This window comes from Neophocaena asiaeorientalis, unplaced genomic scaffold, assembly GCF_003031525.2.
Source record: "Neophocaena asiaeorientalis asiaeorientalis breed wild unplaced genomic scaffold, Neophocaena_asiaeorientalis_V1.1 scaffold62, whole genome shotgun sequence".
Classification (NCBI taxonomy): Eukaryota; Metazoa; Chordata; class Mammalia; order Artiodactyla; family Phocoenidae; genus Neophocaena; species Neophocaena asiaeorientalis.
In genome coordinates, this window is record NW_020175191.1 from 8,360,536 (window position 1) to 8,371,897 (window position 11,362).

An 11,362-nucleotide genomic window follows, 5' to 3' on the forward strand; every position below is an offset into this window, starting at 1 on the left:
ATTTGGTAGTGTATCTCTGCTGCTTCCCACTAGCTATCTATTTTACATTTGGTAGTGTATATATGTCCATGCCACTCTCTCACTTTGTAAGAGACTTATTATGACTTATTATTTGTATATTTTCTTTGGAAAGATATCTATTCACATCCTTTGTCCATTTTTTAATTGGATTATTTGTTTTCTTCCTATTGAGTTACATAAGTTTCTTCCCCCTCCCCATATCCTCAAGTCCATTCTCTAGTAGGTCTGTGTCTTTATTCCCGTCTTACCCCTAGGATCTTCATGACTTTTTTTTCCCTTAAATTCCATATATATGTGTTAGCATACAGTATTTGTTTTTCTCTTTCTGACTTAACTTCATTCTGTATGACAGACTCTAGGTCCATCCACCTCACTACAAATAACTCAATTTCATTTCTTTTTATGGCTGAGTAATATTCCATTGTATATATGTGCTACATCTTCTTTATCCATTCATCCAATGATGGACACTTAGAGGAACATGGTGGAAGAGTAAGACGCGGAGATCACCTTCCTCCCCACAGATATATCAGAAATACATCTACACATGGAACTGCTCCTATAGAACACCCACTGAACGCTGGCAGAAGACCTCAGACCTCCCAAAAGGCAAGAAACTCCCCACGTACCTGGGTAGGACAAAAGAAAAAAGAAAAAACAGAGACAAAAGAATAGGGAGGGGACCTGCACCTGTGATGGTTAATTTTAAGTGTCAACTTGACTGGGCTAAGGTATGCCCAGATAGCTGGTAAAACATTATTTCTGAGTGTGTCTTCGAGGGTGTTTCTAGACGAGATTAGCATTTGAATTGGCAGACTGAGTAAAGAAGATCACTCTTTACCCTTGTGGGTGGGCATTACCCAATCCGTTAACGTCCTGAATAAAAGGAAAAGGTGAGGGAAGGACAAATTTGCTCTCTACTTGAGCTAGGACATCCATCTTCTCTTGCCCTCACACATGGTCACTCCTGGTTCTTGGGCTTTTGGACTGGACTATGACTTAAACCATTGGCTTCCTTGGTTCTCAGGCTTTCAAACTGGGATTGGAACTACACCACTGGCCTTCCTGTGCTCCAGCTTGCATATAGCAGATTAGGAGATTTCTCAGATTCCGTAATCAGTGAACAAATCCCTCATAATAAGTCTCTTACTATCTATCTATCTATCTATCTATGTGTATATATATATCCTATTAGTTCTGTTTCTCTGGAGAACCCTGACTAATACAGCTACAAAGTATATGATTCTGATTATATAACATTCTGGGAAAGGCAAAACTATGAAGACAGTAAAATGATCACTGGTTGCCAGGGATTTGAGGGGAAGGAGGGATGAATTGGTGAAGCAAAGAGGATTTTTAGGGCAGTGAAAATACTCTGTATGATAATATAATGGTGGATTTATGTTATTATATTATATTTGTTCGAGTCAATAGAATATACAACACCAAGAGTGAGCCCTAATGTAAAGTATGGACTTTGGGAGATAATGATGTGTCAGTGTAGGTTCTTTGATTGTAACAAATGTAACACTCTGGTGGGGGATGCTGATGATGTGGTAGGCTATGCCTGTGTGGGGCTGGGAGTGTATGGGAAGTCTCTGTACCTCCTATCAATTTAACTTTGAAGCTAAAACTGCTCTGAAATTGAAAAAAAGTCTAAAAAGATGGAATCAAAAATTTTTTTTCAATAATTCTCTTTTTAAAAAAAAAAACAAGGTGGAAGACTTGCTGTACTAAGCTACAATTGTGTTGTGTTGGTGTAAGAATAGTCAAGTAGATGAATAGGGCACCATAGAGAATCCAGAAACTGGTTCATGCACATAAAGACATTTGATTTATGATGAAGTTGTCACTGCAAAGCACTTGGAAAAATAGCTTATCAATAATTGGTGCTGGGTGGAAAAAAACCCACAAAGCTTGATTCTTACTTCATATTCTACAAAATACTAATTCCAATTTATAGACATAAATGTACTAGAAATCTTAGATGGTATAATAAGAAAAAGAACTGGGACTTCCTGGTGGTCCAGTGTTTGTGGCTCTGCGCTCCCAATGCAGGGGGCCCGGGTTCGATCCCTGGTCAGGGTACTGGATCCCGCGTGCCTCAGCTAAAGATCCCACATGTGGCAACGAAGATCCCGCATGCTGCAACTGAAGATCCCTCATGCTGCAACAAGGATCCCGTGTGCCACGGCTGAGACCCGGAACAGCCAAATAAATAAATAGATAGATAGATAAATAAATTTTTTAAAGAAAAAGAATGAGAGGTATTTAAACTGAAAGGAAGAAATGTCCCTACTTGCAGAGAACACCTTTGTCTATGTAGAGGATTCCAAGGAATCTACACAAAAAGCTGCTAGAACTTACAAGTGATTAGCAAGGTCACAGTATAAAGAAGGTCAACATACAAAAATCAACTTGCATTTCTATTTATTTGTAATAAACAATTGGAATCCAAAAGTTAAAAACGGTACCAATAGATCTTCATAAATGAAGCACTAGGTATAATTATAATAGGACATGCAGGATCTTTATTTTGAAAATCAAAAAATGTTGATGAAATAAAGCAGAGAAGACCTAAATGAATGGTGAGACATACCCTTTTCATTGATTGAAAAATTCAATATAGTTATGATGTCAATTCTCCCTAAGTTGATATAAAGATTTAATGTAATCCCTACTAAAATCCCAGAAGAATTCTTTGCAAATATAGAAAAGATATTTCTAAAGTTCATATGGAAATGTGAAGAAACTGTAGTATCTAAAACAATTTTGAAAAACAAGGACACAGTTGGAAGACACATTACACATTAAGATATATCATAAAGCTACAGTAAAGAAGACGGTGGTATTGGTGAAAGGATAGATACATAGATCAGTAGAACAGAATAGACTCCAGAAATAGACCTTCACAAATTCAGTCTATTGAGTTTTAATGATGGTACAGAAGCAATTCAATGGAGAAAGGACAGTCTTCTGCACAAATGATCCTGGAAAAAATAGACATCCGTATGCAAAAAAAAAGTGAACCTTGACCTATATCTCACACCACATAGAAAATGAATTTAAAATGGACAATAGACCTAAGTGTAAAATGTAAAACTATAAGACTCTTGGAAGAAATTATAGGAGAAAATTTTCATGACTTTGGGTGGGGCAAAAATTTCTTAATACAAAACCAAAAGCATAATCCATAGAAGAACAAATTTATAAATTAGACTTTGTTGAAACTTAAAACTTTTTCTCCTCAAAAGACATTAAGAGAAGGCTTCCCTGGTGGTGCAGTGGTTGAGAGTCCGCCTGCCGATGCAGGGGACACGGGTTCGTGCCCCGGTCTGGGAAGATCCCACATGCCGTGGAGTGGCCTGGCCCGTGAGCCATGGCTGCTGAGCCTGCGCGTCCGGAGCCTGTGCTCCGCAACGGGAGAGGCCACAACAGTGAGAGGCTCACATACCGCAAAAAAAAAAAAAAAAAAAAAGACATTAAGAGAATGAAAAGATAAGCCATGGGCTGGGAGAAAAGTTTACTAATCATACAGCTGACAAAGAACGTTTACCTAGAATATATAAAGAACTCTTAAAGCTTGAAAAAAAATAAAATTTTAAAAAAGTGGACAATGGGCTTCCCTGGTGGCGCAGTGGTTGAGAGTCCGCCTGCCGATTCAGGGCACATGGGTTCGTGACCCGGTCCGGGAAGATCCCACATGCCGTGGAGCGGATGGGCCCGTGAGCCATGGCCATTGAGCCTGCGCGTCCGGAGCCTGTGCTCCGCAATGGGAGAGGCCACAACAGTGAGAGGCCCACATACCGCAAAAAAAAAAAAAAGTGGGCAAAAGATTTGAACAGACACTTCACCAGAGGAGATATATAGATGGCAAAAAACACATGATGAACCCATTAGTCATTATGGAAATGAAAATGAAAACCAAATGGGAAACTCTTGCACACCTATTAGAATGGCTAAAATAAAAAATAATGGCAATACCCAGTGCTGGTAAAGATCTATAGCAACTGGAACTCTCCTACATTGTGAGAATGCAAAATGGAATAATCATCCTGGAAAACATGTTGATAGTTTCTAATAAAGTTAAACAAATACCTATGCGACCCAGCAATCCTACTTCTATGTATTTAGTCTAGAGAAATGAAAACACATGTCCACACAAAAACTTGTACATTAAGGTCCATAGCAGTACTATTCGTAACTGTCAAAAACTGAAAACAACCCCAAATCGCCTTCAACAGATGAATAGATAGACAACCGTGGTGTATTCATACAACAGAGTGCTACTCATCAGTAAAAAGGAATAAGCTATTAATACACAAACAACATGGATGAATCTGAAATGCATTATGCTAAGTGGAAGAAGCCAGTCTCAAAATGTAACATAATGTATATTTCCATTTATATGACATTCGGGAAAAGATAAAACTGTAGTAATGGCAAACAGATCAATGGTTTCTGGGGATTAGGGGTGGGTTGAGAGACTGATTAAGGAGTGTTAGAATTTTTCTTTATCTTTCTTGTGGTGGTGGTTATAAGGATCTCTGCATTATTAAAACTCATAAAGCAGTAAACCAAAAAAAAAGAAAAAGAGTGAATTTGCTGTGTGTAAACTTTAAAATACTTAATAGATAAATAAGTTGAGATATATTAGTGAAACAGAACAGGACCTTATGGTCCTTGCCCCCCCGCCCCCGTCCTCAGCCTGCCTTTTGTCTGTGGAAAATCTTTAGCCAAAGAATAGGTTTGATCAGAGAAGTGAGGAAATGCAGAAACCAAGGAAAACAGTCAAAGGAGACCAAGTAATAATAGTTTAATCATTAAGCACAGTCAAGTACCTTTAGTTCCTCCTTAAGGGCTATAGACAATATTCTGAGCCATGTCCTGTGAGCTGTTTTGCAGATACCAAAGCCCCCACCAGGTGAAGGAGGATGATTACATGATGACCAAATTGAAGCCATGACATAAGCTGCCACAGTTCCGAGAACTGGTCTCAAAGAAATGGGAGCAAACTCTGGAACTAAAGATTAACTGTACTTAAAACAACCAAGGTGACACTGATCAGACCACCACATTACCGGTTTCAAGATGACTGTCAGAGCTGACTGTGCTGTTCTGCTCCCTCCCTCTGCCTATACAGCCCTGAAACTCCCCTTTAAAAGCCCCTTCCCCTGAGCAGCAGTCGGGAGTTGGTTCTCACACAGGAGTCCACCCTCTCCCCTGATTTCTGGCCTTGGAAATAAAGCAAGCTTTCCTTCCTACCAACACTTGTCTCTCGAGAATTGGCTTTTGAACGGTGAGCAGCCGGACGGGGGTTCGGTAATATTAGAGGTTGGACTCATCATCTTGGGTCAAACTGAAAGTCCACATAGCCTACAAGTTTATGGCTGGTAGTGCAGTAAAATAAGATAGTTGCTATTTATGCTCCCTGGCCCCATATATGCCAGTATATTTTAATGGTTATCTATGGTTCTGTTAGGCATTACTGACTCATTCTTACTCTGGAAACACATTTATTTTACCTTTTAAGCCATTTACTAAAGGTCACAGTAACATGCAGTAATATTTTTTATAAGTGGAAATTTTTTAAAATCTAGAAGAATCAACTGAGTAACTATTTGTACTAAAAAGACAGTTCAATGAAGGGGCAGAATATAAGATCAACATACACAAATTGATGTTTTTTCCTATATATCAATAAAAAAGTAAGAGAATAAAAGATCCCATTAACAATAGCAGGAAAGGGGGCTTCCCCTGTGGTGCAGTGGTTAAGAATCCGCCTGCCAATGCAGGGGACACGGGTTCGAGCCCTGGTCCAGGAAGATCCCACGTGCTTCGGAGCAGCTAAGCCTGTGTGCCACAACTACTGAGCCTGTGCTCTAGACCCTTTGAGCCACAACTACTGAGCCCGCATGCCACAACTACTGAAGCCCGTGTGCCTAGAGCCCATGGTCTGCAAAAAGGGAAGCCACCACAATGAGAAGCCTGCGCACCACAACGAAGAGTAGCCCCCGCTCGCTGCAACTAGAGAAAGCCCGTGAGCAGCAATGAAGACCCAACACAGCCAGAAAAAAAAAAAAAAAATGAGTCCCTGGAATTCCCTGGTGGTCCAGTGGTTATGACTCCACACTCTCACTGCTGAGGGCCTGGGTTTGATCCCTGCCTGGGGAACTAAAATCCCAGAAGCCATGCAGTACAGCCAAAACAGAAAAAAAAAATTAGTCCCTATCTTTGCAGGTGCAATGGAAAAAGTAGCAGCTCAAATAAAAATTATAAAAACAAACAAACAAACAAAAACACCAGAAAAACAATAGCAGGAAAAACTAAACATTTCCTAAGAATAAACAAAAAAGTAATATGCAAGACCTATTTGAAGAAAACAATAAAACCTGACTAAAAGACATAGAATATGACTTCAATAAATATCTTGTTCCCAGATAGGGAATCTTAGTATTGTACAAATTATTAAGTTTGACAGTCTCCCAACATTAATTGGTAATGTCAAGGCAATCCAATCAAAATTTCAGTTGAATTTTTATGGACCTTGATGAGTTGTTTCTCAAATTTATATTGAATACTGGAAAAGAAAATGTGTTTAAAAAATTAAAAGAAAGACAAACATTGAAAAGAAATATTTAAAAACAAAGTAGCAGTATAGTGATTGAAACAGTGTGGTATAGTTGTGTAAAAAGATAGCCTCGTGTACATAAAGGAATTTAGTTTGTAATAAAGATGCTACTTTTTAATCATTGTAAAAAAGGATGAATTATCAATAAATAATGTTTGTTATCTATTTGGGGAAAAAAAAGAAAATATTTGTATAGTCTTCGAGAAAAGGAAGGCATTTATAATAAGTAAGAGTCTAAAATCCAAGAACAGTGAAGGAGAAGTCTTACACATGCAAATTCAAAACTTCTGTATATAAATAATACAAAATAAGGAATTCAACTAAAGATTAAAATTCAAAATGTGTGAAGAGCTTCACACAACTATTAAAAAAAGACAATAGAAAAATAAGCAAATGATATGAACAGTCCATTCAAATAGAAGGAACTGAAAACGGCCAATTCGTTTATAAAATGATCTTCAATCAGACATGTAACCAAAGAAACTTTAGGTAATATTATATCTATTTTCCTCATCAGATTGGAAAACAAAACAAAAAGATTGGTCATATTCAGAATTGGAAAAGTGATGGAAGTGGGCATGCTCATCTACTGTGGGTGGAAGATAAATTGATTAAGCTTTCATGTGGAACAAGTTTATCAAAACTGTGAGTTCCTTTTACCACCAATTCCCTTCCAGGATTTCCTACAGAAATAGTTACACATGTGTATAAACAAAGATGTTTATTGTAGCATTGTTTGGGGTATAGCTTAGGTGCTGGAGCTGGACTATATGGACTCTACCCTCAACTACTTTTCTGACCTCAGGCAACTTCATATTTTTGTGGCTCAGTTTTCTCATCTGTAAAATGAGGAATAGAATATTACCTACCCTGTACATTGTTGTGAGGAACAAAGAAAATAATACGTGTAAAGTGCTCAGCACATAGCCTGGCACAATGAGTTCAAGTTATCAGGTGGCATTAATAGTGAAAAATTTGAAATAACTTCATAAATGTTCATCAGGATGGGGAAGGACTCTATTACGGGACACCATACTATAGACCTATATATATATATATGTATATTTTTTTAAATTTATTTTGAATGAGGTGAATTTATTGTACTGACATGGAAAGATTAGCAAAGAGTTTAACCAGCACAGCCCCTGTTTGGTTTCTGTAGCTCTCTTGGCAAAGGGTAGGGACAATCTAAGCAAGCACAGTTAAAGCTTTAGCTCACATTGAGTACATCACATCCACTTGCATTCCACTGACCAAAGCAAATCATATGGACCCTGCATATTGGGAGGCACTGAAGTCTATTACCTAAGGGCTGGATGTACAGTCATCTTACAGGGGACAAAGTGAATAGTTGGGAACAGTAATACCATCTACCAAAACTGGCTATCCACAGCCCCATGACCCCACCATTGAGTAGACATCCCACACTCTATGTGTGAGTGTGTGTTTTCTATTTACCTTCAGAATCCGTATCTATGGGTCACACATATGAGAAAAACGCTATGGAACATTTGCCTGTGGATTCCCTGAGCAAATGAGGTTACAATGGGACCTCAACAATGAGAGATAATTCCTGATTTCTTGTGTCTCCACTGGAAAGATGTAGATACTTAGGTGATCACCAGGCTCATTCCCAACTTAACTGTTTTGTTCCTTCACAATACCCTGGACTTTCAAATTTTGTTTAGTTCGTTGTAAAAAATTATTTCATTTAATTTTAACAACACCATTATAGGGTAGCTATTTTATCCTCAGTATAAATTACTGTGTATCATAGGCCTTCCAGAAGCACTCTCTTATTGTTAAAACTCTTTGATTATGGGTATTAATTGTGCATGACAATTCTGAGCAGTTTGGGGGGATGGAGTTGGGAGAACTCTTAAGATTGTAGCCTCTTTCATCCTAGTGCAGTGATTTTCTATCCTAGGACACTGACATAATCCTAACATGAGCCCAAAAGTCTAAGTCCATGTACTCAAGAAGAAGTCTGTACAAATTTTCACCCATGGTCACAACTTTTACTCAAGCTCCATATCTGACTCACTAGATGCTGCCAGCTAGTGTCCTGCTGTGACCCAACAGAGCAGGGACATAACAGACAGCAAACACAACTTGTCCACTAACCTGTGATCATGCATGTTTTGGTAGGGTTGGCATATGCCAAAGCCCATCACTGACATGGTTTGGATGCTATTAATCTTATCAGGTTGCCGTTGGCAGAGGGTGTACCTTCTCTGTGGTGTAATCAAAGAATTAATATGAACACCATGCTTATATAACCTGAGCAATGAATGAAACAGGACTTGGGGTTATACTTTATTCTGGAAGTTAACAGTGATTCACTGGAAAACATTGGACAAGTTGCCTAAACTCACTGCTCCTTCGTTTACCCATTTGTGAAATATCCTTTCTGTACTTCAAGGTTATCACAATCATAGGTCCTGGATTTTAGAATTGTTCTACAGATACCTCATTCAAACATTCAGCAATATTTATTATGTGCCAGGTAATCTTCTAGGTACAGTTGAATTTTCAACATATCTAAAAGTGAAATTATCTTCTCTTCCTCAACTCAGCTTTTATCTCCTATATTCTCTGTCTCAGTGGTGGCGTCAACATCCATCCAGTTGCCTGAGGCAGAAACCCCTGGGCGTCAGTCTCAGTGTTTCTCTTTCCCTCAGCCCTACATCGGTCCTCTCAAGTGTACCCTCACCATTTAAAAGAATCTATTACTCCCTTGCTAAGCCTGCCTCAGTGTTTTCACCCTTGTGGTCTCTCTGCCTTGAACACGCTCCTTCCTGATTTCACAGAGCTGGCTTCTTATCATTCAGATCTTAGCTCAAACGTCATTTTGTTAGTGACATGTTCTTCAACCCATCCAATACAGAGCTGCTCCCCAGTCCTGCTTTTAATCTATTACCTTTTTTTTTTTTACCATCTTATTAGCACTAATACTACCTGATAACTCACTTGTACACCGCCTCCCCACCGCCACCACCATTTTGTCTGTCTCCAACACAGGATCTAAACGCTGTAAGAGCAAGGACATTTTCTGACTTGTTCACCTCCATTCCAGACACTGGGAATGTGGCTAGCATAACCACTATTTATTGTATTCATCCGGAAGAATCCAACCTGGTAGAATACAGTTCTCTAACTACTCCTCACTTGCACCCAGCACACACTAATGTGGACTGGTCTCGCAACCATAAACCTCAGTGTCCCTTGCTGCTGTTTGGCACTTTTCTCCAGTCAATTCACTCTCCCACTTCCCCAGACAATTATTTCACACCTTTCCCTCCTGAATCCTCTAACCCCACTCCCCCTCCTCAAGCTCTTACTTCACATAAACAACAAAAACAGAAGAGATCTCCCATGTGCTCTCCCCACCGCTTCTGTACATACGCTGTGCCTCTGCGTGTTCCAATGCGTGGACTGTCCATGCTCCTATCTGGACCAACCCCTCCACTCGTGCATTGGGTCTCACCTCCTCTCACTCAAGGACATCACTCCTGCAGCATCAGTTTTTCTCTCGATTGTTTTTCCCTGAGCTTTCAACATGCTCTAATGTCACCCATCTGCAAAACAACCCTCCCCTTGACCCTATTTCCCCTTTCAGTTATTGCTCCCAGTTTTCTGCTCCCTTTTACAGCAAAACTCTTTGAAAGAGGCGTGAGACATTTTGTCTCCACTTTCTTTCCACCTATTCCATTTTTAAAACCCACTTCTGTATACAGAAATCATTCTTGTCACGGTCAACAATGACTACCATATTGCCCAATCCAATGGTTATTTCTCTATCCTGCCTTTACTCCACCTCTTAGCTGCATTTGACACAATCACTCACTTCTTAAAGCGCCTCATGTGGCTCAGGAACACCGTGTTCTTAGTTCTCATACTATGTCACAGGCTGTTTGTTCTTCTTAGTCTCTTCTGCTGGTTCCGCCTCATCTTCTTGACTTCTAAATATTAGTTGTCCAAGGCTTAGTCTCTTTTATAGTTTCAGTCATCTCTTAGGGGGATCCATCTAGTATCAAGGCTTAAGGTCTATCTTAAAATGAGGACTTCCATATTTATACATTCAGTTCCAATCTCTCCCCTGAATTCCAGACTAATCTGATTATCTATTCAAAATCTATATTTGAATATCTAGTAACCATTTCATGCTACTCCGTCCAAAAATGAATTCTTCATGTTTCTCAAACCTCCTCATTCTCAGTCTTCTCCTCTCCATAAATGGAAACTCCATTCTACCATTTTCTTAGGCCAAATCCCTGAAATCACCCTTTATTCCTCTACTTCTCTCAGATACTTTGTCAGTGTCTTTTTTTTAAACTTAAAAAAATTTATTTATCTTTGGCTGCATTGGGTCTTTGTTGCTGTGTGCAGGCTTTCTCTAGTTGCGGTGAGTGGGGTCTACTCTTCCTTGCGGTGCGCGGGCTTCTCATTGTGGTGGCTTCTCTTGTTGCAGAGCACGGGCTCTAGGCACATGGGCTTCAGTAGTTGTGGCTCGCAGGCTCGGTAGTTGTGGCTCACGGGCTCTAGAGCACAGGCTCAGCAGCTGTGGCACGCAGGCTTAGCAGCTCCTTGGCATGTGGGATCTTCCTGGACCAGGGCTCGAACCTGTGTCCCCTGCACTGGCAGGGCGCCACCAGGGAAGTCCCTGGATCAGTGTATTTTATAGGCTCTACTTTTTTTTTTTTTTTTTTT